The sequence below is a fragment of the Heterodontus francisci genome, chromosome 8 (genome assembly GCF_036365525.1).
Source record: "Heterodontus francisci isolate sHetFra1 chromosome 8, sHetFra1.hap1, whole genome shotgun sequence".
In the NCBI taxonomy this organism is placed as follows: Eukaryota; Metazoa; Chordata; class Chondrichthyes; order Heterodontiformes; family Heterodontidae; genus Heterodontus; species Heterodontus francisci.
Window position 1 is genome coordinate 131,467,498 of NC_090378.1, and position 22,920 is coordinate 131,490,417.

A 22,920-nucleotide genomic window follows, 5' to 3' on the forward strand; every position below is an offset into this window, starting at 1 on the left:
GTCAGTGCCTGTGGAATTGCACCCCAGTGAGAGTCAGTGCCTGTGGAAGTTTACCCCATTCAGAGTCAGTGCCTGTGGAAGTGTCCCCCAGTGTGAGTCATTGCCTGTGGAAGTTTACCCCATTCAGATTCAGTACCTGTAGAAGTTTACCGCATTCAGATTCATTACCTGTAGAGGTTTACCCCATTCTGATTCAGTGCCTGTGGAATTTTACCCCATTCAGATTCAGTACCTGTAGAAGTTTACCCCATTCAGATTCTGTACCTGTGGAAGTGTACCCCAGTGAGCGTCAGTGCCTGTAAAACTGTACCCAAGTGAGAGTCATTGCCTGTCGAAGTGTACCCCAGTTCGAGTCAGTGCCTAAGGAACGGTACCCAAGTGACAGTTAGAGCCTGTGGGACTGCACCCCAGTGCGAGTCAGTGTGGGTTGAATTGTAACCGAGAGAGAGTCAGTGCTGATAGAAGTGTCCCACAGTGAGAGTCTGTACCTGTGGAAGTGTACCCCAGTGAGAGTCAGTCCCTGTAGAAGCGTACCCCTGTGAGAGTCAGTCCCTGTTGAACTGGTCCCGAGAGAGTGTCAGTGCCTGTGGAAGTTTACCTCATTCAGAGTCAGTGCCTGTGTAAGAGTACTCCAGTGAGATTCAGTGCCTGTGGAAGTTTACCCCATTCAGAGTCAGTGCCTGTGGAAATGTACCCCAGTGAGAGACAGTGCCTGAGTAAGTGTACCCCAGTCAGAGTCATTGCCTGTGGAACTGTAACCAATTCAGAGTCAGTGCCTGGGGAAGTGTACCACAGTGAGAGTCAGTGCCTGTGGAAGTTTGCCCCATTCAGAGTCAGTGCCTATGGAAGTGCACCCCAGTGAGAGTCTGGGCCTGTGGAAGTTTACCCCTTTCAGAGTCAGTGCCTGTGGAAGTGTCACCCAGTGTGAGTCAGTGCCTTTAGAAGTTTACCCCATTCAGATTCAGTGTCTGTAGAAGATTACCCCTTTCAGAGTCACTGCCTGTGGACGTTTACCCCATTCAATGTCAGTACCTGTGGAAGTGTACCCCAGTGAGAGTCAGTGCCTGTGGAAGTTTACCCCAGTGAGAGTCAGTGCCTGTGGAAGTTTAACCCATTCAGAGTCAGTGCCTGTGGAAGTGTACCCCAGTGAGAGTCATTGCCTGTGGAAGTGCACTCCAGTGAGAGACAGTGCCTGTGGAAGTTTACCCCATTCAGAGTCAGTGCCTGTGGAAGTTTACCCCATTCAGATTCAGTACCTGTAGAAGTTTACACCATTCAGATTCAGTGCCTGTAGAAATTTACCCCATTCAGATCCAGTACCTGTAGAAGTTTACCCCATTCAGAGTCAGTGCCTGTGGAAGTTTACCCCATTCAGATTCAGTACCTGTAGAAGTTTACACCATTCAGATTCAGTGCCTGTAGAAATTTACCCCATTCAGATCCAGTACCTGTAGAAGTTTACCCCATTCAGAGTCAGTGCCTGTGGAAGTTTACCCCATTCAGAGTCAGTGCCTGTGGAAGTGTACCCCAGTGAGAGTCAGTGCCTTTGGAAGTTTACCCCACTCAGAGTCAGTGCCTGTGTAAGTGTCCCCCAGTGAGAGTCAGTGCCTGTGGAAGTATACCCCAGTGAGAGTCAGTGCCTGAAGAAGTTTTCCCCATTCAGATTCAGTAACTGTAGAAGTTTACCCCATTCATATTCAGTGCTTGTAGACGATTATCCTATTCAGAGTCAGTGCCTGTGGAAGTTTACCCCATTGAGAGTCAGTGCCTGTGGAGATGTACCCCAGTGAGAGTCAGTGCCTGTAGAAGTGTACCCAAGTGAGAGTCAGTGCCTGTCGACGTGTACCCAAGTGAGAGTGAGTGCCAGTGGAAATTTACCCATGTGAGAGTCAGTGCCTGTGGAACTGTTCCTCAGAGAGAGTCAGTGCCAGTAGAAATTTGCCCCATTCAGAGTCAGTGCCTGTGGAAGTGTACCACAGTGAGAGTAAATGCCTGTGGAAATTTACCCCATTCAGAATCAGTACCTGTGGAAGTGTACTGCTGTGAGAGTCAGTGCCTGTGGAAGTATACCCCATTCAGATTCAGTGCCTGTGGAAGTGTACCCTAGTGAGAATCAGTGCCTGTGGAAGTTTACGCCATTCAGATTCAGTGCCTGTGGATGTGTACTCCTGTGAGAGTCAATGCCTGTGGAAGTTTACCACATTCAGAGTCAGTGCCTGTGGAAATGTGCCCCTGTGAGAGTCAGTGCCTGTAGAAGTGTACCCCAGTGAGATTCAGTGGCTGGGAAGCCGCTCACCATTAGGAGTCACTGCCTATGGAAGTGTACCTCACTCAGAGTCAGTGCATGTGGAAATGTCCCCCAGTGAGAGTCTTTGCCTGTGGAAATGAGCGCCAGTGAGAGTCAGTGCCTGTAGAAGTGTACCCAAGTGAGAGTCAGTGCCTGTGGAAATGCACCCCAGTGAGAGTCAGTGCCTGTGAAAATGTACCCCAGTGAGAGTCAGTGCCTCTGGAAGTGTACCCCAGTGAGAGTCAGTGCCTGTGGAGGTTTACCCCATTCAGAGTCAGTGCCTCTGGAAGTGTACCCCAGTGAGAGTCAGTGCCTGTGGAAGTTTACGCCATTCAGATTCAGTGCCTGTGGAAGTGTACTCCGTGAGAGTCAATGCCTGTGGAAGTTTACCACATTCAGAGTCAGTACCTGTGGAAATGTGCCCCTGTGAGAGTCAGTGCCTGTAGAAGTGTACCCCAGTGAGATTCAGTGGCTGGGAATCCGCTCACCATTATGAGTCACTGCCTATGGAAGTGTACCTCACTCAGAGTCAGTGCATGTGGAAATGTACCCCAGTGAGAGTCTTTGCCTGTGGAAATGTGCGCCACTGAGAGTCAGTGCCTGTAGATGTTTACCCAAGTGAGAGTCAGTGCCTGTGGAAATGCACCCCAGTGAGAGTCAGTGCCTGTGAAAATGTACCCCAGTGAGAGTCAGTGCCTCTGGAAGTGTACCCCAGTGAGAGTCAGTGCCTGTGAAAGTGCACCCAAGTGAGGGTCAATGCCTGTGGAAGTGTACCCCATTCAGAGTCTGTGGCTGTGGAAGTGTACCCCAGTGAGAGTCAGTGCATGTGGAAGTTTACCCAGTCAGAGTCAGTGCCTGTCGAAGTGTGCCCCACTGAGAGTTATTGCCTGTGGAAATGTAACCAATTCAGAGTCAGTGCCTGTGGAAGATTACCCCATTCAGATTCAGTGCCTGTGGAATTTTACCCCATTCGGGTTCAGTGCCAGTCGAAGTGTACCCCAGTGAGAGTCAATGCCTGTGGATGTTTACCCCATTCAGAGTCAGTGCCTGTGGAAGTTTACCCCAGTGAGAGACAGTGCCTGTGGAAGTTTAACCCATTCAGAGTCAGTGCCTGTGGAAGTGTACCCCATTGAGAGTCAGTGCCTGTGGAAGTTTACCCCAGTGAGAGTCAGTGCCTGTGGAAGTTTAACCCATTCAGAGTCAGTGCCTGTGGAAGTTTACCCCAGTGAGAGACAGTGCCTGTGGAAGTTCACCCCATTCAGAGTCAGAGCCTGTGGAAGTTTACCCCATTCAGATTCAGTGCCTGTGGAAATGTACCCCATTCAGATTCAGTACCTGTAGAAGTTTACACCATTCAGATTCAGTACCTGTAGAAGCTTACCCCATTCAGATTCAGTGCCTGTGGAAATGTACCCCATTCAGATTCAGAGCCAGTAGAAGTTAACCCCATTCAGAGTCAGTGCCTGTGTATGTGTACCCCAGTGAGAGTCAGTGCCTGTGGAAGTGTACCCCAGTGAGAGTCAGTGCCTGTGGATGTTTAACCCATTCAGAGACAGTGCCTGTGGACGTGTCCCCCAGTGAGCGACAGTGCCTGTGGAAGTTTACCCCATTCAGATTCAGTACCTGTAGAAGTTTACCACATTCAGATTCAGTGCCTGTCGAAGTTTACCCCACTCAGAGTCTGTGCCTGTGTATGTTTAACCCATTCAGAGACAGTGCCTGTGGAAGGCTACGAGGCTAGATGGGATTGAGGTTCACAAGGAGGAGGTGTTAGCAATTTTGGAAAGTGTGAAAATAGATAAGTCCCCTGGGCCAGATGGGATTTATCCTAGGATTCTCTGCGAAGCTGGGGAGGAGATTGCAGAGCCTTTGTCCTTGATCTTTATGTCGTCATTGTCGACAGGAATAGTGCCGGAAGACTGGAGGATTGCAAATGTTGTCCTCTTGTTCAAGAAGGGGAGTAGAGACAGCCCTGGTAATTAAAGACCTGTGAGCCTTACCTCGGTTGTGGGTAAAATGTTGGATAAGGTTATAAGAGACAGGATTTATAATCATCTTGAAAAGAATAAGTACATTAGAGATAGTCAGCACGGTTTTGTGACGGGTAGGTCGTGCCTCACAAACCTTATTGAGTTTTTCGAGAAGGTGACCAAACAGGTGGATGAGGGTAAAGCAGTGGATGTGGTGTATATGGATTTCAGTAAGGCGTTTGATAAGGTTCCCCACGGTAGGCTATTGCAGAAAATACGCAAGTATGGGGTTGAAGGTGATTTAGAGCTTTGGATCAGAAATTGGCTAGCTGAAAGAAGACAGAGGGTGGTGGTTGATGGCAAATGTTCATCCTGGAGTTTAGTTACTAGTGGTGTACCGCAAGGATCTGTTTTGGGGCCACTGCTGTTTGTCATTTTTATAAATGACCTGGAAGAGGGTGTCGAAGGGTGGGTTAGTAAATTTGCAGATGACACTAAGGTTGGTGGAGTTGTGGATAGTGCCGAAGGATGTTGTCGGGTACAGAGAGACATAGATAGGCTGCAGAGCTGGGCTGAGAGATGGCAAATGGAGTTTAATGCGGAAAAGTGTGAGGTGATTCACTTTGGAAGGAGTAACAGGAATGCAGAGTACTGGGCTAATGGGAGGATTCTTGGTACTGTAGATGAACAGAGAGATCTTGGTGTCCAGGTGCATAAATCCCTGAAGGTTGCTAACCAGGTTAATAGGGCTGTTAAGAAGGCATATGGTGTGTTAGCTTTTATTAGTAGGGGGGTCGAGTTTCGGAGCCACGAGGTCATGCTGCAGCTGTACAAAACTCTGGTGAGACCACACCTGGAGTATTGCGTGCAGTTCTGGTCACCGCATTATAGGAAGGATGTGGAAGCTATGGAAAGGGTGCAGAGGAGATTTACTAGGATGTTGCCTGGTATGGAGGGAAGGTCTTATGAGGAAAGGCTGAGGGACTTGAGGTTGTTTTCGTTGGAGAGAAGGAGGAGGAGAGGTGACTTAATGGAGACATATAAGATAATCAGAGGGTTAGATAGGGTGGATAGTGAGCGTCTTTTTCCTCGGATGGTGATGGCAAACACGAGGGGACATCGCTTCAAGTTGAGGGGTGATAGATATCGGACAGATGTGAGAGGTAGTTTCTTTACTCAGAGAGTAGTAAGGGCGTGGAACGCCCTGCCTGCAGCAGTAGTAGATTCGGCAACTTTAAGGGCATTTAAGTGGACAATGGATAGACACATGGATGAAAATGGAATAGTGTAGGTCACATGGTTTCACAGGTCGGCGCAACATCGAGGGCCGAAGGGCCTGTACTGCGCTGTAATGTTCCAAAAATTTTAAACTGTAACCAATTTAAAGTCAGTGCCTGTGGAAGTTTACACATTCAGAGTCAGTGCCTGGGGAAGTTTACCCCATTCAGAGTCAGTGCCTGGGGAAGTTTACCCCATTCAGAGTCAGTGCCTTTGGAAGTTTAGCCCATTCAGAGTCAGTACCTGTGGAAGGGTACCCCAGTTAGAGTCAGTGCCTTTGGAAGTTTACCCCATACAGAGTCAATGCCTGTGTAAGTGTAGCCCAGTGAGAGTCAGTGCCTGTGGAAGTGTACCCCAGTGAGAGTCAGTGCCTGTGGAAGTTTACCCCATTCAGATTCATTAACTGTAGAAGTTTACCCCATTCATATTCAGTGCCTGTAGACGATTAGCCCATTCAGAGTCAGTGCATGTGGAAGTGTTCACCAAAGAGAGTCTTTGCCTGTGGAAGTTGACCCCATTCAGTGTCATTGCCTGTGGAAGTTCATCCCAGTGAGGGTCAGTGCCTGTGGAAGTTTACCCCATTCAGAGTCAGTGCCTGTGGAAGTGTCCCCCAGTGAGATTCAGTGCCTGTGGAAGAGTACCCCAGTGAGAATCATTGCCTCTGGAAGTTTACGCCATTCAGAATCAGTGCCAGTGTAAGTTTACCCCATTCAGATTCAGTGCCTGTGGAAGTTTACCCCATTCAGAGTCAGTGCCTGTGGAAGTTTACCTCATTCAGATTCATTGCCTGTGGAAGTGTCCCCCAGTGAGAGTCAGTGCCTGTGGAAGTTTTCGCCATTCAGATTCAGTACCTGTAGAGGTTTACCTCATTCAGATGCAGTGCCTGTAGAATTTTACCCCATTCAGAGTCAGTGCCTTTGGAAGTTTAGCCCATTCAGAGTCAGTACCTGTGGAAGGGTACCCCAGTTAGAGTCAGTGCCTTTGGAAGTTTACCCCAGTGAGAGTCAGTGCCTGTGGAAGTTTACCCCATTCAGATTCAGTAACTGTAGAAGTTTACCCCATTCATATTCAGTGCTTGTAGATGATTACCCCATTCAGAGTCAGTGCCTGTGGAAGTTTACCCCATTCAGAGTCAGTGCCTGTTGAAATGTACCCCAGTGAGAGTCAGTGCCTGTAGAAGTGTACCCAAGTGAGAGTCAGTGCCTGCAGAAGTGTACCCAAGTGAGAGTCTGTGCCTGTGGAAATTTACCCAAGTGAGAGTCAGTGCCTGTGGAACTGTTCCTCAGAGAGAGTCATTGCCAGTAGAAATTTGCCCCATTCAGAGTCAGTGCCTGTGGAAGTGTACCCCAGTGAGAGTCAGTGCCTGTGGAAGTTTACCCAGTCCGAGTCAGTGCCTGTTGAAGTGTACCCCACTGAGAGTCATTGCCTGTAGAACTGTAACCAATTCAGAGTCAGTGCCTGTGGAACTTTACCCCATTCAGAATCAGTGCCTGTGGAAGTGTACCCCAGTGAGAGTAAATGCCTGTGGAAGTTTACCCCATTCAGAATCAGTGCCTGTGGAAGTGTACTGCTGTGAGAGTCAGTGCCTGTGGAAGTTTCCCCCATTCAGATTCAGTGCCTGTGGAAGCGTTCCCCTGTGAGAGTCAGTGCCTGTGGAAGATTACGCCATTCAGATTCAGTGCCTGTGGAAGTGTACTCCTGTGAGAGTCAATGCCTGTGGAAGTTTACCACATTCAGAGTCAGTGCCTGTGGAAATGTACTCCTGTGACAGTCAGTGCCTGTAGAAGTGTACCCCAGTGAGATTCAGTGGCTGGGAAGCGGCTCACCATTAGGAGTCACTGCCGATGGAAGTGCACCCCACTCAGAGTCAGTGCATGTGGAAATGTACCCCAGTGAGAGTCTTTGCCTGTGGAAATGTGCGCCAGTGAGAGTCAGTCCCTGTAGAAGTGTACCCAAGTGAGAGTCAGTGCCTGTGGAAATGCACCCCAGTGAGAGTCAGTGCCTGTGAAAATGTACCCCAGTGAGAGTCAGTGCCTCTGGAAGTGTACCCCAGTGAGATTCAGTGCCTGTGGAAGTTTACCCCATTCAGAGTCAGTGCCTCTGGAAGTGTACCCCACTTAGAGTCAGTGCCTGTGGAAGTGCACCCAAGTGAGGGTCAATGCCTGTCGAAGTGCACCCCATTCAGAGTCAGTGGCTGTGGAGGTGCCCCCCTGTGAGAGTCAGTGCCTGTGGGAGTGTACCCCTGTTAGAGTCATTGCCTCTGGAAGATTTCGCCATTCATTGTCAGTGCCTGTGGAAGTTTACCCCATTCAGATTCAGTTCCTGTGGAAGTGTACCCCAGTGACAGTCAGTGCCTGTGGAAGTTTACCCCATTCAGAGTCAGTGCCTGTGTAAGTGTACCCCAGTGAGATTCAGTGCCTGTGGAAGTTTACCCCATTCAGAGTCAGTGCCTGTGAAAGTGTACTTCAGTGAGAGTCATTGCCTTTGGAAGTTTTCCCCATTCCGAGTCAGTGCCTGTGCAAGTGTACCCCAGTGAGAGTCAGTGCCTGTGGAAGTGTACCACAGTGAGAGTCAGTGCCTGTGGAAGTTTAACCCATTCAGAGTCAGTGCCTGTGGAAATGTACCCCAGTGAAAGTCAGTGCCTTTGGAAGTTTACCCCATTCAGATTCAGTACCTGTAGAAGTTTACCACATTCAGATTCAGTGCCTGTCGAAGTGTACCCCAGTTAGAGTCAGTGCCTGTGGATGTTTACCCCATCCAGAGTCAGTGCATGTGTAAATGTACCCGGTGAGTGTCAGTGCCTGTGGAAATGTACCCCAGTGAGAGTCAGTGCCTGTGAAAGTGCACCCAAGTGAGGGTCAATGCCTGTGGAAGTGTACCCCATTCAGAGTCTGTGGCTGTGGAAGTGTACCCCAGTGAGAGTCAGTGCATGTGGAAGTTTACCCAGTCAGAGTCAGTGCCTGTCGAAGTGTGCCCCACTGAGAGTTATTGCCTGTGGAAATGTAACCAATTCAGAGTCAGTGCCTGTGGAAGATTACCCCATTCAGATTCAGTGCCTGTGGAATTTTACCCCATTCGGGTTCAGTGCCAGTCGAAGTGTACCCCAGTGAGAGTCAATGCCTGTGGATGTTTACCCCATTCAGAGTCAGTGCCTGTGGAAGTTTACCCCAGTGAGAGACAGTGCCTGTGGAAGTTTAACCCATTCAGAGTCAGTGCCTGTGGAAGTGTACCCCATTGAGAGTCAGTGCCTGTGGAAGTTTACCCCAGTGAGAGTCAGTGCCTGTGGAAGTTTAACCCATTCAGAGTCAGTGCCTGTGGAAGTTTACCCCAGTGAGAGACAGTGCCTGTGGAAGTTCACCCCATTCAGAGTCAGAGCCTGTGGAAGTTTACCCCATTCAGATTCAGTGCCTGTGGAAATGTACCCCATTCAGATTCAGTACCTGTAGAAGTTTACACCATTCAGATTCAGTACCTGTAGAAGCTTACCCCATTCAGATTCAGTGCCTGTGGAAATGTACCCCATTCAGATTCAGAGCCAGTAGAAGTTAACCCCATTCAGAGTCAGTGCCTGTGTATGTGTACCCCAGTGAGAGTCAGTGCCTGTGGAAGTGTACCCCAGTGAGAGTCAGTGCCTGTGGATGTTTAACCCATTCAGAGACAGTGCCTGTGGACGTGTCCCCCAGTGAGCGACAGTGCCTGTGGAAGTTTACCCCATTCAGATTCAGTACCTGTAGAAGTTTACCACATTCAGATTCAGTGCCTGTCGAAGTTTACCCCATTCGGAGACAGTGCCTGTCGAAGTTTACCCCATTCAGAGTCAGTGCCTGTGGAAGTGTACCCCAGTGAGAGTCAGTGCCTTTGGAAGTTTACCCCACTCAGAGTCAGTGCCTGTGTATGTTTAACCCATTCAGAGACAGTGCCTGTGGAAGGCTACAAGGCTAGATGGGATTGAGGTTCACAAGGAGGAGGTGTTAGCAATTTTGGAAAGTGTGAAAATAGATAAGTCCCCTGGGCCAGATGGGATTTATCCTAGGATTCTCTGCGAAGCTGGGGAGGAGATTGCAGAGCCTTTGTCCTTGATCTTTATGTCGTCATTGTCGACAGGAATAGTGCCGGAAGACTGGAGGATTGCAAATGTTGTCCTCTTGTTCAAGAAGGGGAGTAGAGACAGCCCTGGTAATTAAAGACCTGTGAGCCTTACCTCGGTTGTGGGTAAAATGTTGGAAAAGGTTATAAGAGACAGGATTTATAATCATCTTGAAAAGAATAAGTACATTAGAGATAGTCAGCACGGTTTTGTGACGGGTAGGTCGTGCCTCACAAACCTTATTGAGTTTTTCGAGAAGGTGACCAAACAGGTGGATGAGGGTAAAGCAGTGGATGTGGTGTATATGGATTTCAGTAAGGCGTTTGATAAGGTTCCCCACGGTAGGCTATTGCAGAAAATACGCAAGTATGGGGTTGAAGGTGATTTAGAGCTTTGGATCAGAAATTGGCTAGCTGAAAGAAGACAGAGGGTGGTGGTTGATGGCAAATGTTCATCCTGGAGTTTAGTTACTAGTGGTGTACCGCAAGGATCTGTTTTGGGGCCACTGCTGTTTGTCATTTTTATAAATGACCTGGAAGAGGGTGTCGAAGGGTGGGTTAGTAAATTTGCAGATGACACTAAGGTTGGTGGAGTTGTGGATAGTGCCGAAGGATGTTGTCGGGTACAGAGAGACATAGATAGGCTGCAGAGCTGGGCTGAGAGATGGCAAATGGAGTTTAATGCGGAAAAGTGTGAGGTGATTCACTTTGGAAGGAGTAACAGGAATGCAGAGTACTGGGCTAATGGGAGGATTCTTGGTACTGTAGATGAACAGAGAGATCTTGGTGTCCAGGTGCATAAATCCCTGAAGGTTGCTAACCAGGTTAATAGGGCTGTTAAGAAGGCATATGGTGTGTTAGCTTTTATTAGTAGGGGGGTCGAGTTTCGGAGCCACGAGGTCATGCTGCAGCTGTACAAAACTCTGGTGAGACCACACCTGGAGTATTGCGTGCAGTTCTGGTCACCGCATTATAGGAAGGATGTGGAAGCTATGGAAAGGGTGCAGAGGAGATTTACTAGGATGTTGCCTGGTATGGAGGGAAGGTCTTATGAGGAAAGGCTGAGGGACTTGAGGTTGTTTTCGTTGGAGAGAAGGAGGAGGAGAGGTGACTTAATAGAGACATATAAGATAATCAGAGGGTTAGATAGGGTGGATAGTGAGCGTCTTTTTCCTCGGATGGTGATGGCAAACACGAGGGGACATCGCTTCAAGTTGAGGGGTGATAGATATCGGACAGATGTGAGAGGTAGTTTCTTTACTCAGAGAGTAGTAAGGGCGTGGAACGCCCTGCCTGCAGCAGTAGTAGATTCGGCAACTTTAAGGGCATTTAAGTGGACAATGGATAGACACATGGATGAAAATGGAATAGTGTAGGTCACATGGTTTCACAGGTCGGCGCAACATCGAGGGCCGAAGGGCCTGTACTGCGCTGTAATGTTCCAAAAATTTTAAACTGTAACCAATTTAAAGTCAGTGCCTGTGGAAGTTTACACATTCAGAGTCAGTGCCTGGGGAAGTTTACCCCATTCAGAGTCAGTGCCTTTGGAAGTTTAGCCCATTCAGAGTCAGTACCTGTGGAAGGGTACCCCAGTTAGAGTCAGTGCCTTTGGAAGTTTACCCCATACAGAGTCAATGCCTGTGTAAGTGTAGCCCAGTGAGAGTCAGTGCCTGTGGAAGTGTACCCCAGTGAGAGTCAGTGCCTGTGGAAGTTTACCCCATTCAGATTCATTAACTGTAGAAGTTTACCCCATTCATATTCAGTGCCTGTAGACGATTAGCCCATTCAGAGTCAGTGCATGTGGAAGTGTTCACCAAAGAGAGTCTTTGCCTGTGGAAGTTGACCCCATTCAGTGTCATTGCCTGTGGAAGTTCATCCCAGTGAGGGTCAGTGCCTGTGGAAGTTTACCCCATTCAGAGTCAGTGCCTGTGGAAGTGTCCCCCAGTGAGATTCAGTGCCTGTGGAAGAGTACCCCAGTGAGAATCATTGCCTCTGGAAGTTTACGCCATTCAGAATCAGTGCCAGTGTAAGTTTACCCCATTCAGATTCAGTGCCTGTGGAAGTTTACCCCATTCAGAGTCAGTGCCTGTGGAAGTTTACCTCATTCAGATTCATTGCCTGTGGAAGTGTCCCCCAGTGAGAGTCAGTGCCTGTGGAAGTTTTCGCCATTCAGATTCAGTACCTGTAGAGGTTTACCTCATTCAGATGCAGTGCCTGTAGAATTTTACCCCATTCAGAGTCAGTGCCTTTGGAAGTTTAGCCCATTCAGAGTCAGTACCTGTGGAAGGGTACCCCAGTTAGAGTCAGTGCCTTTGGAAGTTTACCCCAGTGAGAGTCAGTGCCTGTGGAAGTTTACCCCATTCAGATTCAGTAACTGTAGAAGTTTACCCCATTCATATTCAGTGCTTGTAGATGATTACCCCATTCAGAGTCAGTGCCTGTGGAAGTTTACCCCATTCAGAGTCAGTGCCTGTTGAAATGTACCCCAGTGAGAGTCAGTGCCTGTAGAAGTGTACCCAAGTGAGAGTCAGTGCCTGCAGAAGTGTACCCAAGTGAGAGTCTGTGCCTGTGGAAATTTACCCAAGTGAGAGTCAGTGCCTGTGGAACTGATCCTCAGAGAGAGTCATTGCCAGTAGAAATTTGCCCCATTCAGAGTCAGTGCCTGTGGAAGTGTACCCCAGTGAGAGTCAGTGCCTGTGGAAGTTTACCCAGTCCGAGTCAGTGCCTGTTGAAGTGTACCCCACTGAGAGTCATTGCCTGTAGAACTGTAACCAATTCAGAGTCAGTGCCTGTGGAACTTTACCCCATTCAGAATCAGTGCCTGTGGAAGTGTACCCCAGTGAGAGTAAATGCCTGTGGAAGTTTACCCCATTCAGAATCAGTGCCTGTGGAAGTGTACTGCTGTGAGAGTCAGTGCCTGTGGAAGTTTCCCCCATTCAGATTCAGTGCCTGTGGAAGCGTACCCCTGTGAGAGTCAGTGCCTGTGGAAGATTACGCCATTCAGATTCAGTGCCTGTGGAAGTGTACTCCTGTGAGAGTCAATGCCTGTGGAAGTTTACCACATTCAGAGTCAGTGCCTGTGGAAATGTACCCCTGTGACAGTCAGTGCCTGTAGAAGTGTACCCCAGTGAGATTCAGTGGCTGGGAAGCGGCTCACCATTAGGAGTCACTGCCGATGGAAGTGCACCCCACTCAGAGTCAGTGCATGTGGAAATGTACCCCAGTGAGAGTCTTTGCCTGTGGAAATGTGCGCCAGTGAGAGTCAGTCCCTGTAGAAGTGTACCCAAGTGAGAGTCAGTGCCTGTGGAAATGCACCCCAGTGAGAGTCAGTGCCTGTGAAAATGTACCCCAGTGAGAGTCAGTGCCTCTGGAAGTGTACCCCAGTGAGATTCAGTGCCTGTGGAAGTTTACCCCATTCAGAGTCAGTGCCTCTGGAAGTGTACCCCACTTAGAGTCAGTGCCTGTGGAAGTGCACCCAAGTGAGGGTCAATGCCTGTCGAAGTGCACCCCATTCAGAGTCAGTGGCTGTGGAGGTGCCCCCCTGTGAGAGTCAGTGCCTGTGGGAGTGTACCCCTGTTAGAGTCATTGCCTCTGGAAGATTTCGCCATTCAGAGTCAGTACCTGTGGATGTTTACCCCATTCATTGTCAGTGCCTGTGGAAGTTTACCCCATTCAGATTCAGTTCCTGTGGAAGTGTACCCCAGTGACAGTCAGTGCCTGTGGAAGTTTACCCCATTCAGAGTCAGTGCCTGTGTAAGTGTACCCCAGTGAGATTCAGTGCCTGTGGAAGTTTACCCCATTCAGAGTCAGTGCCTGTGAAAGTGTACTTCAGTGAGAGTCATTGCCTTTGGAAGTTTTCCCCATTCCGAGTCAGTGCCTGTGCAAGTGTACCCCAGTGAGAGTCAGTGCCTGTGGAAGTGTACCACAGTGAGAGTCAGTGCCTGTGGAAGTTTAACCCATTCAGAGTCAGTGCCTGTGGAAATGTACCCCAGTGAAAGTCAGTGCCTTTGGAAGTTTACCCCATTCAGATTCAGTACCTGTAGAAGTTTACCACATTCAGATTCAGTGCCTGTCGAAGTGTACCCCAGTTAGAGTCAGTGCCTGTGGATGTTTACCCCATCCAGAGTCAGTGCATGTGTAAATGTACCCGGTGAGTGTCACGGCCTGTGGAAATGTACCCCAGTGAGAGTCAGTGCCTGCAGAAGAGTACCCAAGTGAGAGTCAGTGCCTGTAGAAGTGTACCCAAGTGAGAGTCAGTGCCTGTGGAAATGTACCCCAGTGAGAGTCAGTGCCTGTGGAAATGTACCCCAGTGAGAGTCTTTGCCTGTAGAAGTGTACCCAAGTGAGAGTCAGTGCCTGTAGAAGTGTACCCAAGTGAGAGTCAGTGCCTGTGGAAATGTACCCCAGTGTGAGTCAGTGCCTGTAGAAGTGTACCCAAGTGAGAGTCAGTGCCTGTAGAAGTTTAGCCAAGTGAGAATTAGTGCCTGAAGAAGTGTAGCCAAGTGAGAATCAGCGCCTGTCGAAGTTTACCCCATTCAGAGTCAGTGCCTGTGGAAGTGTACCCAATTCAGATTCAGTACCTGTAGAAGTTTACCCCATTCAGATTCAGAGCCTGTAGAAGTTAACCCCATTCAGAGTCAGTGCCTGTGGAAGTTTACCCCATTCAGGGTCAGTGCCTGTGGAAGTGTACCCCAGTGAGAGTCAGTGCCTTTGGAAGTTTTCCCCATTCCGAGTCAGTGCCTGTGCAAGTGTACCCCAGTGAGAGTCAGTGCCTGTGGAAGTGTACCCCAGTGAGAGTCAGTGCCTGTGGAAGTTTTACCCGTTCAGAGTCAGTGCCTGTGCAAGTTTACCCCATTCAGATTCAGTACCTCTAGAGGTTTACCACATTCAGATTCAGTTCCTGTCGAAGTGTACCCCAGTTAGAGTCAGTGACTGTGGATGTTTACCCCATCCAGAGTCAGTTCATTTGGAAATGTACACCAGTGAGAGTCAGTGCCTGTGGAAATGTACCCCAGTGAGAGTCAGTTCCTGCAGAAGTGTCCCCAAGTGAGAGTCAGTGCCTGCAGAAGTGTACCCAAGTGAGAGTCAGTGCCTGTGGAAATGTACCCCAGTGAGAGTCAGTGCCTGTGGAAATGTACCCCAGTGAGAGTCAGTGCCTGTAGAAGGGTACCCAAGTGAGAGTCAGTGCCGGTAGAAGTGTACCCAAGTGAGAGTCAATGCCTGTGGAAATGTACCCCAGTGAGAGTCAGTGCCTGTAGAAGTGTACCAAAGTGAGTGTCAGTGCCTGTGGAAATGTACCCCAGTGAGAGTCAGTGCCTGTGGAAATGTACCCCAGTGAGAGTCAGTGCCTGTAGAAGTGTACCCAAGTGAGAGTCAGTGCCTGTCGAAGTTTACCCCATTCAGATTCAGTGCCTGTGGAAGTGTACCCCAGTGACAGTCAGTGCCTGTGGAAGTTTACCCCATTCAGAGTCAGTGCCTGTGTAAGTGTACCCCAGTGAGATTCAGTGCCTGTGGAAGTTTACCCCATTCAGAGTCAGTGCCTGTGAAAGTGTACTTCAGTGAGAGTCATTGCCTTTGGAAGTTTTCCCCATTCCGAGTCAGTGCCTGTGCAAGTGTACCCCAGTGAGAGTCAGTGCCTGTGGAAGTGTACCACAGTGAGAGTCAGTGCCTGTGGAAGTTTAACCCATTCAGAGTCAGTGCCTGTGGAAATGTACCCCAGTGAAAGTCAGTGCCTTTGGAAGTTTACCCCATTCAGATTCAGTACCTGTAGAAGTTTACCACATTCAGATTCAGTGCCTGTCGAAGTGTACCCCAGTTAGAGTCAGTGCCTGTGGATGTTTACCCCATCCAGAGCCAGTGCATGTGTAAATGTACCCCAGTGAGAGTCAGTGCCTGTGGAAGTGCAACCCAGTGAGAGTCAGTGCCTGTGGAAGTTTACCCCATTCAGAGTCAGTGCCTGTGCAAGTTTCCCCCATTCAGAATCAGTACCTCTAGAAGTTTACACCATTCAGATTCAGTGCCTATAGAAGTGTACCCCACTTAGAGTCAGTGCATGTGGAAATGTATACCAGTGAGTGTCAGTGCCTGTGGAAATGTACCCCAGTGAGAGTCAGTGCCTGTGGAAGATTACGCCATTCAGATTCAGTGCCTGTGGAAGTGTACTCCTGTGAGAGTCAATGCCTGTGGAAGTTTACCACATTCAGAGTCAGTGCCTGTGGAAATGTACCCCTGTGAGAGTCAGTGCCTGTAGAAGTGTACCCCAGTGAGATTCAGTGGCTGGGAAGCGGCTCACCATTATGAGTCACTGCCGATGGAAGTGTACCCCACTCAGAGTCAGTGCATGTGGAAATGTACCCCAGTGAGAGTCTTTGCCTGTGGAAATGTGCGCCAGTGAGAGTCAGTCCCTGTAGAAGTGTACCCAAGTGAGAGTCAGTGCCTGTGGAAATGCACCCCAGTGAGAGTCAGTGCCTGTGAAAATGTACCCCAGTGAGAGTCAGTGCCTCTGGAAGTGTACCCCAGTGAGATTCAGTGCCTGTGGAAGTTTACCCCATTCAGAGTCAGTTCCTCTGGAAGTGTACCCCACTTAGAGTCAGTGCCTGTGGAAGTGCACCCAAGTGAGGGTCAATGCCTGTCGAAGTGCACCCCATTCAGAGTCAGTGGCTGTGGAAGTGCCCCCCTGTGAGAGTCAGTGCCTGTGGGAGTGTACCCCAGTTAGAGCCATTGCCTCTGGAAGATTTCGCCATTCAGAGTCAGTACCTGTGGATGTTTACCCCATTCATTGTCAGTGCCTGTGGAAGTTTACCCCATTCAGATTCAGTTCCTGTGGAAGTGTACCCCAGTGACAGTCAGTGCCTGTGGAAGTTTACCCCATTCAGAGTCAGTGCCTCTGTAAGTGTACCCCTGTGAGATTCAGTGCCTGTGGAAGTTTACCCCATTCAGAGTCAGTGCCTGTGAAAGTGTACTTCAGTGAGAGTCATTGCCTTTGGAAATTTTCCCCATTCCGAGTCAGTGCCTGTGCAAGTGTACCCCAGTGAGAGTCAGTGCCTGTGGAAGTGTACCACAGTGAGAGTCAGTGCCTGTGGAAGTTTAACCCATTCAGAGTCAGTGCCTGTGGAAATGTACCCCAGTGAAAGTCAGTGCCTTTGGACGTTTACCCCATTCAGATTCAGTACCTGTAGAAGTTTACCACATTCAGATTCAGTGCCTGTCGAAGTGTACCCCAGTTAGAGTCAGTGCCTGTGGATGTTTACCCCATCCAGAGTCAGTGCATGTGTAAATGTACCCCAGTGAGAGTCAGTGCCTGTGGAAGTGCAACCGAGTGAGAGTCAGTGCCTGTGGAAGTTTACCCCATTCAGAGTCAGTGCCTGTGCAAGTTTACCCCATTCAGAATCAGTACCTCTAGAAGTTTACACCATTCAGATTCAGTGCCTATAGAAGTGTACCCCACTTAGAGTCAGTGCATGTGGAAATGTACACCAGTGAGTGTCAGTGCCTGTGGAAATGTACCCCAGTGAGAGTCAGTGCCTGCACAAGTGTACCCAAGTGAGAGTCAGTGCCTGTAGAAGTGTACCCAAGTGAGAGTCAGTGCCTGTGGAAATGTACCCCAGTGAGAGTCAGTGCCTGTGGAAATGTACCCCAGTGAGAGTCTTTGCCTGTAGAAGTGTACCCAAGTGAGAGTCAGTGCCTGTAGAAGTGTACCCAAGTGAGAGTCAGTGCCTGTGGAAATGTACCCCAGTGTGAGTCAGTGCCTGTAGAAGTGTACCCAAGTGAGAGTCAGTGCCTGTGGAAATGTAGCCCAGTGGGAGTCAGCGCCTGTGGAAATGTACCCCAGTGAGAGTCAGTGCCTGTAGAAGTGTACCCAAGTGAGAGTCAGTGCCTGTAGAAGTTTACCCAAGTGAGAATTAGTGCCTGAAGAAGTGTAGCCAAGCGAGAATCAGCGCCTGTCGAAGGTTACCCCATTCAGATGCAGTGCCTGTGGACGTGTGCCCCAGTGAGAGTCAGTGCCTGTGGAAGTTTACCCCATTCAGAGTCAGTGCCTGTGTAAGTGTACCCCATTTCGATTCAGTACCTGTAGAAGTTTACCCCATTCAGTTTCAGAGCCTGTAGAAGTTAACCCCATTCAGAGTCAGTGCCTGTGGAAGTTTACCCCATTCAGGGTCAGTGCCTGTGGAAGTGTACCCCAGTGAGAGTCAGTGCCTTTGGAAGTTTTCCCCATTCCGAGTCAGTGCCTGTGCAAGTGTACCCCAGTGAGAGTCAGTGCCTGTGGAAGTGTACCCGAGTGAGAGTCAGTGCCTGTGGATGTTTAACCCATTCAGAGTCAGTGCCTGTGGAAATGTACCCCAGTGAAAGTCAGTGCCTGTGGAAGTTTACCCCATTCAGATTCAGTACCCGTATAAGTTTACCACATTCAGATTCAGTGCCTGTCGAAGTGTACCCCAGTTAGAGTCAGTGCCTGTGGATGTTTACCACATCCAAAGACAGTGCATGTGTAAATGTACCCCAGTGAGAGTCAGTGCCTGTGGAAGTGTACCCCAGTGAGAGTCAGTGCCTGTGGAAGTTTTACCCGTTCAGAGTCAGTGCCTGTGGAAGTTTACCCCATTCAGATTCAGTACCTCTAGAGGTTTACCACATTCAGATTCAGTTCCTGTCGAAGTGTACCACAGTTAGAGTCAGTGACTGTGGATGTTTACCCCATCCAGAGTCAGTTCATTTGGAAATATACACCAGTGAGAATCAGTGCCTGTGGAAATGTACCCCAGTGAGAGTCAGTTCCTGCAGAAGTGTCCCCAAGTGAGAGTCAGTGCCTGCAGAAGTGTACCCAAGTGAGATTCAGTGCCTGTGGAAATGTACCCCAGTGAGAGTCAGTGCCTGTGGAAATGTACCCCAGTGAGAGTCAGTGCCTGTAGAAGGGTGCCCAAGTGAGAGTCAGTGCCGGTAGAAGTGTACCCAAGTGAGAGTCAATGCCTGTGGAAATGTACCCCAGTGAGAGTCAGTGCCTGTAGAAGTGTACCAAAGTGAGTGTCAGTGCCTGTGGAAATGTAAACGCAGTGAGAGTCAGTGCCTGTGGAAATGTACCCCAGTGAGAGTCAGTGCCTGTAGAAGTGTACCCAAGTGAGAGTCAGTGCCTGTCGAAGTTTACCCCATTCAGATTCAGTGCCTGTGGAAGTGTACCCCAGTGACAGTCAGTGCCTGTGGAAGTTTACCCCATTCAGAGTCAGTGCCTGTGAAAGTGTACTTCAGTGAGAGTCATTGCCTTTGGAAGTTTTCCCCATTCCGAGTCAGTGCCTGTGCAAGTGTACCCCAGTGAGAGTCAGTGCCTGTGGAAGTGTACCACAGTGAGAGTCAGTGCCTGTGGAAGTGTACCCCAGTGAGAGTCAGTGCCTGTGGAAGTTTACCCCATTCAGGTTCAGTACCCGTAGAAGTTTACCACATTCAGATTCAGTGCCTGTCGAAGTGTACCCCAGTTAGAGTCAGTGCATGTGGATGTTTACCACATCCAGAGTCAGTGCCTGTGGAAGTTTTACCCGTTCAGAGTCAGTGCCTGTGCAAGTTTACCCCATTCAGATTCAGTACCTCTAGAGGTTTACCACATTCAGATTCAGTTCCTGTCGAAGTGTACCACAGTTAGAGTCAGTGACTGTGGATGTTTACCCCATCCAGAGTCAGTTCATTTGGAAATGTACACCAGTGAGAGTCAGTGCCTGTGGAAATGAACCCCAGTGAGAGTCAGTTCCTGCAGAAGTGTCCCCAAGTGAGAGTCAGTGCCTGCAGAAGTGTACCCAAGTGAGAGTCAGTGCCTGTGGAAATGTACCCCAGTGAGAGTCAGTGCCTGTAGAAGGGAACCCAAGTGAGAGTCAGTGCCGGTAGAAGTGTGCCCAAGTGAGAGTCAATGCCTGTGGAAATGTACCCCAGTGAGAGTCAGTGCCTGTAGAAGTGTACCAAAGTGAGTGTCAGTGCCTGTGGAAATGTACCCCAGTGAGAGTCAGTGCCTGTGGAAATGTACCCCAGTGAGAGTCAGTGCCTGTAGAAGTGTACGCAAGTGAGAGTCAGTGCCTGTCGAAGTTTACCCCATTCAGATTCAGTGCCTGTGGAAGTGTACCCCAGTGACAGTCAGTGCCTGTGGAAGTTTACCCCATTCAGAGTCAGTGCCTGTGTAAGTGTACCCCAGTGAGATTCAGTGCCTGTGGAAGTTTACCCCATTCAGAGTCAGTGCCTGTGGAAGTGTACTTCAGTGAGAGTCATTGCCTTTGGAAGTTTTCCCCATTCCGAGTCAGTGCCTGTGCAAGTGTACCCCAGTGAGAGTCAGTGCCTGTGGAAGTGTACCACAGTGAGAGTCAGTGCCTGTGGAAGTTTAACCCATTCAGAGTCAGTGCCTGTGGAAATGTACCCCAGTGAAAGTCAGTGCCTTTGGAAGTTTACCCCATTCAGATTCAGTACCTGTAGAAGTTTACCACATTCAGATTCAGTGCCTGTCGAAGTGTACCCCAGTTAGAGTCAGTGCCGGTGGATGTTTACCCCATCCAGAGTCAGTGCATGTGTAAATGTACCCCAGTGAGAGTCAGTGCCTGTGGAAGTGCAACCCAGTGAGAGTCAGTGCCTGTGGAAGTTTACCCCATTCAGAGTCAGTGCCTGTGCAAGTTTACCCCATTCAGAATCAGTACCTCTAGAAGTTTACACCATTCAGATTCAGTGCCTATAGAAGTGTACCCCACTTAGAGTCAGTGCATGTGGAAATGTACACCAGTGAGTGTCAGTGCCTGTGGAAATGTACCCCAGTGAGAGTCAGTGCCTGCAGAAGTGTACCCAAGTGAGAGTCAGTGCCTGTAGAAGTGTACCCAAGTGAGAGTCAGTGCCTGTGGAAATGTACCCAAGTGAGAGTCAGTGCCTGTGGAAATGTACCCCAGTGAGTCTTTGCCTGTAGAAGTGTACCCAAGTGAGAGTCAGTGCCTGTAGAAGTGTACCCAAGTGAGAGTCAGTGCCTGTGGAAATGTACCCCAGTGTGAGTCATTGCCTGTAGAAGTGTACCCAAGTGAGAGTCAGTGCCTGCGGAAATGTAGCCCAGTGGGAGTCAGCGCCTGTGGAAATGTACCCCAGTGAGAGTCAGTGCCTGTAGAAGTGTACCCAAGTGAGAGTCAGTGCCTGTAGAAGCTTACCCAAGTGAGAATTAGTGCCTGAAGAAGTGTAGCCAAGTGAGAATCAGCGCCTGTCGAAGTTTACCCCATTCAGATGCAGTGCCTGTGGACGTGTACCCCAGTGAGAGTCAGTGCCTGTGGATGTTTACCACATTCAGAGTCAGTGCCTGTTGAAGTGTGCCCCAGTGAGAGTCAGTGCCTGTGGAAGTTTACCCCATTCAGAGTCAGTGCCTGTGTAAGTGTACCCCATTCAGATTCAGTACCTGTAGAAGTTTACCCCATTCAGATTCAGAGCCTGTAGAAGTTAACCCCATTCAGAGTCAGTGCCTGTGGAAGTTTACCCCATTCAGGGTCAGTGCCTGTGGAAGTGTACCCCAGTGAGAGTCAGTGCCTTTGGAAGTTTTCCCCATTCCGAGTCAGTGCCTGTGCAAGTGTACCCCAGTGAGAGTCAGTGCCTGTGGAAGTGTACCCGAGTGAGAGTCAGTGCCTGTGGATGTTTAACCCATTCAGAGTCAGTGCCTGTGGAAATGTACCCCAGTGAAAGTCAGTGCCTGTGGAAGTTTACCCCATTCAGATTCAGTACCCGTAGAAGTTTACCACATTCAGATTCAGTGCCTGTCGAACTGTACCCCAGTTAGAGTCAGTGCCTGTGGATGTTTACCACATCCAGAGTCAGTGCATGTGTAAATGTACCCCAGTGAGAGTCAGTGCCTGTGGAAGTGTACCCCAGTGAGAGTCAGTGCCTGTGCAAGTTTACCCCATTCAGATTCAGTACCTCTAGCGGTTTACCACATTCAGATTCAGTTCCTGTCGAAGTGTACCACAGTTAGAGTCAGTGACTGTGGATGTTTACCCCATCCAGAGTCAGTTCATTTGGAAATGTACACCAGTGAGAGTCAGTGCCTGTGGAAATGTACCCCAGTGAGAGTCAGTTCCTGCAGAAGTGTCCCCAAGTGAGTCAGTGCCTGCAGAAGTGTACCCAAGTGAGAGTCAGTGCCTGTGGAAATGTACCCCAGTGAGAGTCAGTGCCTGTGGAAATGTACCCCAGTGAGAGTCAGTGCCTGTAGAAGGGTACCCAAGAGAGAGTCAGTGCCGTTAGAAGTGTACCCAAGTGAGAGTCAATGCCTGTGGAAATGTACCCCAGTGAGAGTCAGTGCCTGTAGAAGTGTACCAAAGTGAGAGTCAGTGCCTGTAGAAGTGTACCCAAGTGAGAGTCAGTGCCTGTGGAAATGTACCCCAGTGAGAGTCAGTGCCTGTGGAAATGTACCCCAGTGAGAGTCTTTGCCTGTAGAAGTGTACCCAAGTGAGAGTCAGTGCCTGTAGAAGTGTACCCAAGTGAGAGTCAGTGCCTGTGGAAATGTACCCCAGTGTGAGTCAGTGCCTGTAGAAGTGTACCCAAGTGAGAGTCAGTGCCTGTGGAAATGTAGCCCAGTGGGAGTCAGCGCCTGTGGAAATGTACCCCAGTGAGAGTCAGTGCCTGTAGAAGTGTACCCAAGTGAGAGTCAGTGCCTGTGGAAGTTTACCCAAGTGAGAATTAGTGCCTGAAGAAGTGTAGCCAAGTGAGAATCAGCGCCTGTCGAAGTTTACCCCATTCAGATGCAGTGCCTGTGGACGTGTACCCCAGTGAGAGTCAGTGCCTGTGGATGTTTACCACATTCAGAGTCAGTGCCTGTGGAAGTGTGCCCCAGTGAGAGTCAGTGCCTGTGGAAGTTTACCCCATTCAGAGTCAGTGCCTGTGTAAGTGTACCCCATTCAGATTCAGTACCTGTAGAAGTTTACCCCATTCAGATTCAGAGCCTGTAGAAGTTAACCCCATTCAGAGTCAGTGCCTGTGGAAGTTTACCCCATTCAGGGTCAGTGCCTGTGGAAGTGTACCCCAGTGAGAGTCAGTGCCTGTGGAAGTGTACCCGAGTGAGAGTCAGTGCCTGTGGATGTTTAACCCATTCAGAGTCAGTGCCTGTGGAAATGTACCCCAGTGAAAGTCAGTGCCTGTGGAAGTTTACCCCATTCAGATTCAGTACCCGTAGAAGTTTACCACATTCAGATTCAGTGCCTGTCGAAGTGTACCCCAGTTAGAGTCAGTGCCTGTGGATGTTTACCACATCCAGAGTCAGTGCATGTGGAAATGTACCCCAGTGAGAGTCAGTGCCTGTGGAAATGTACCCCA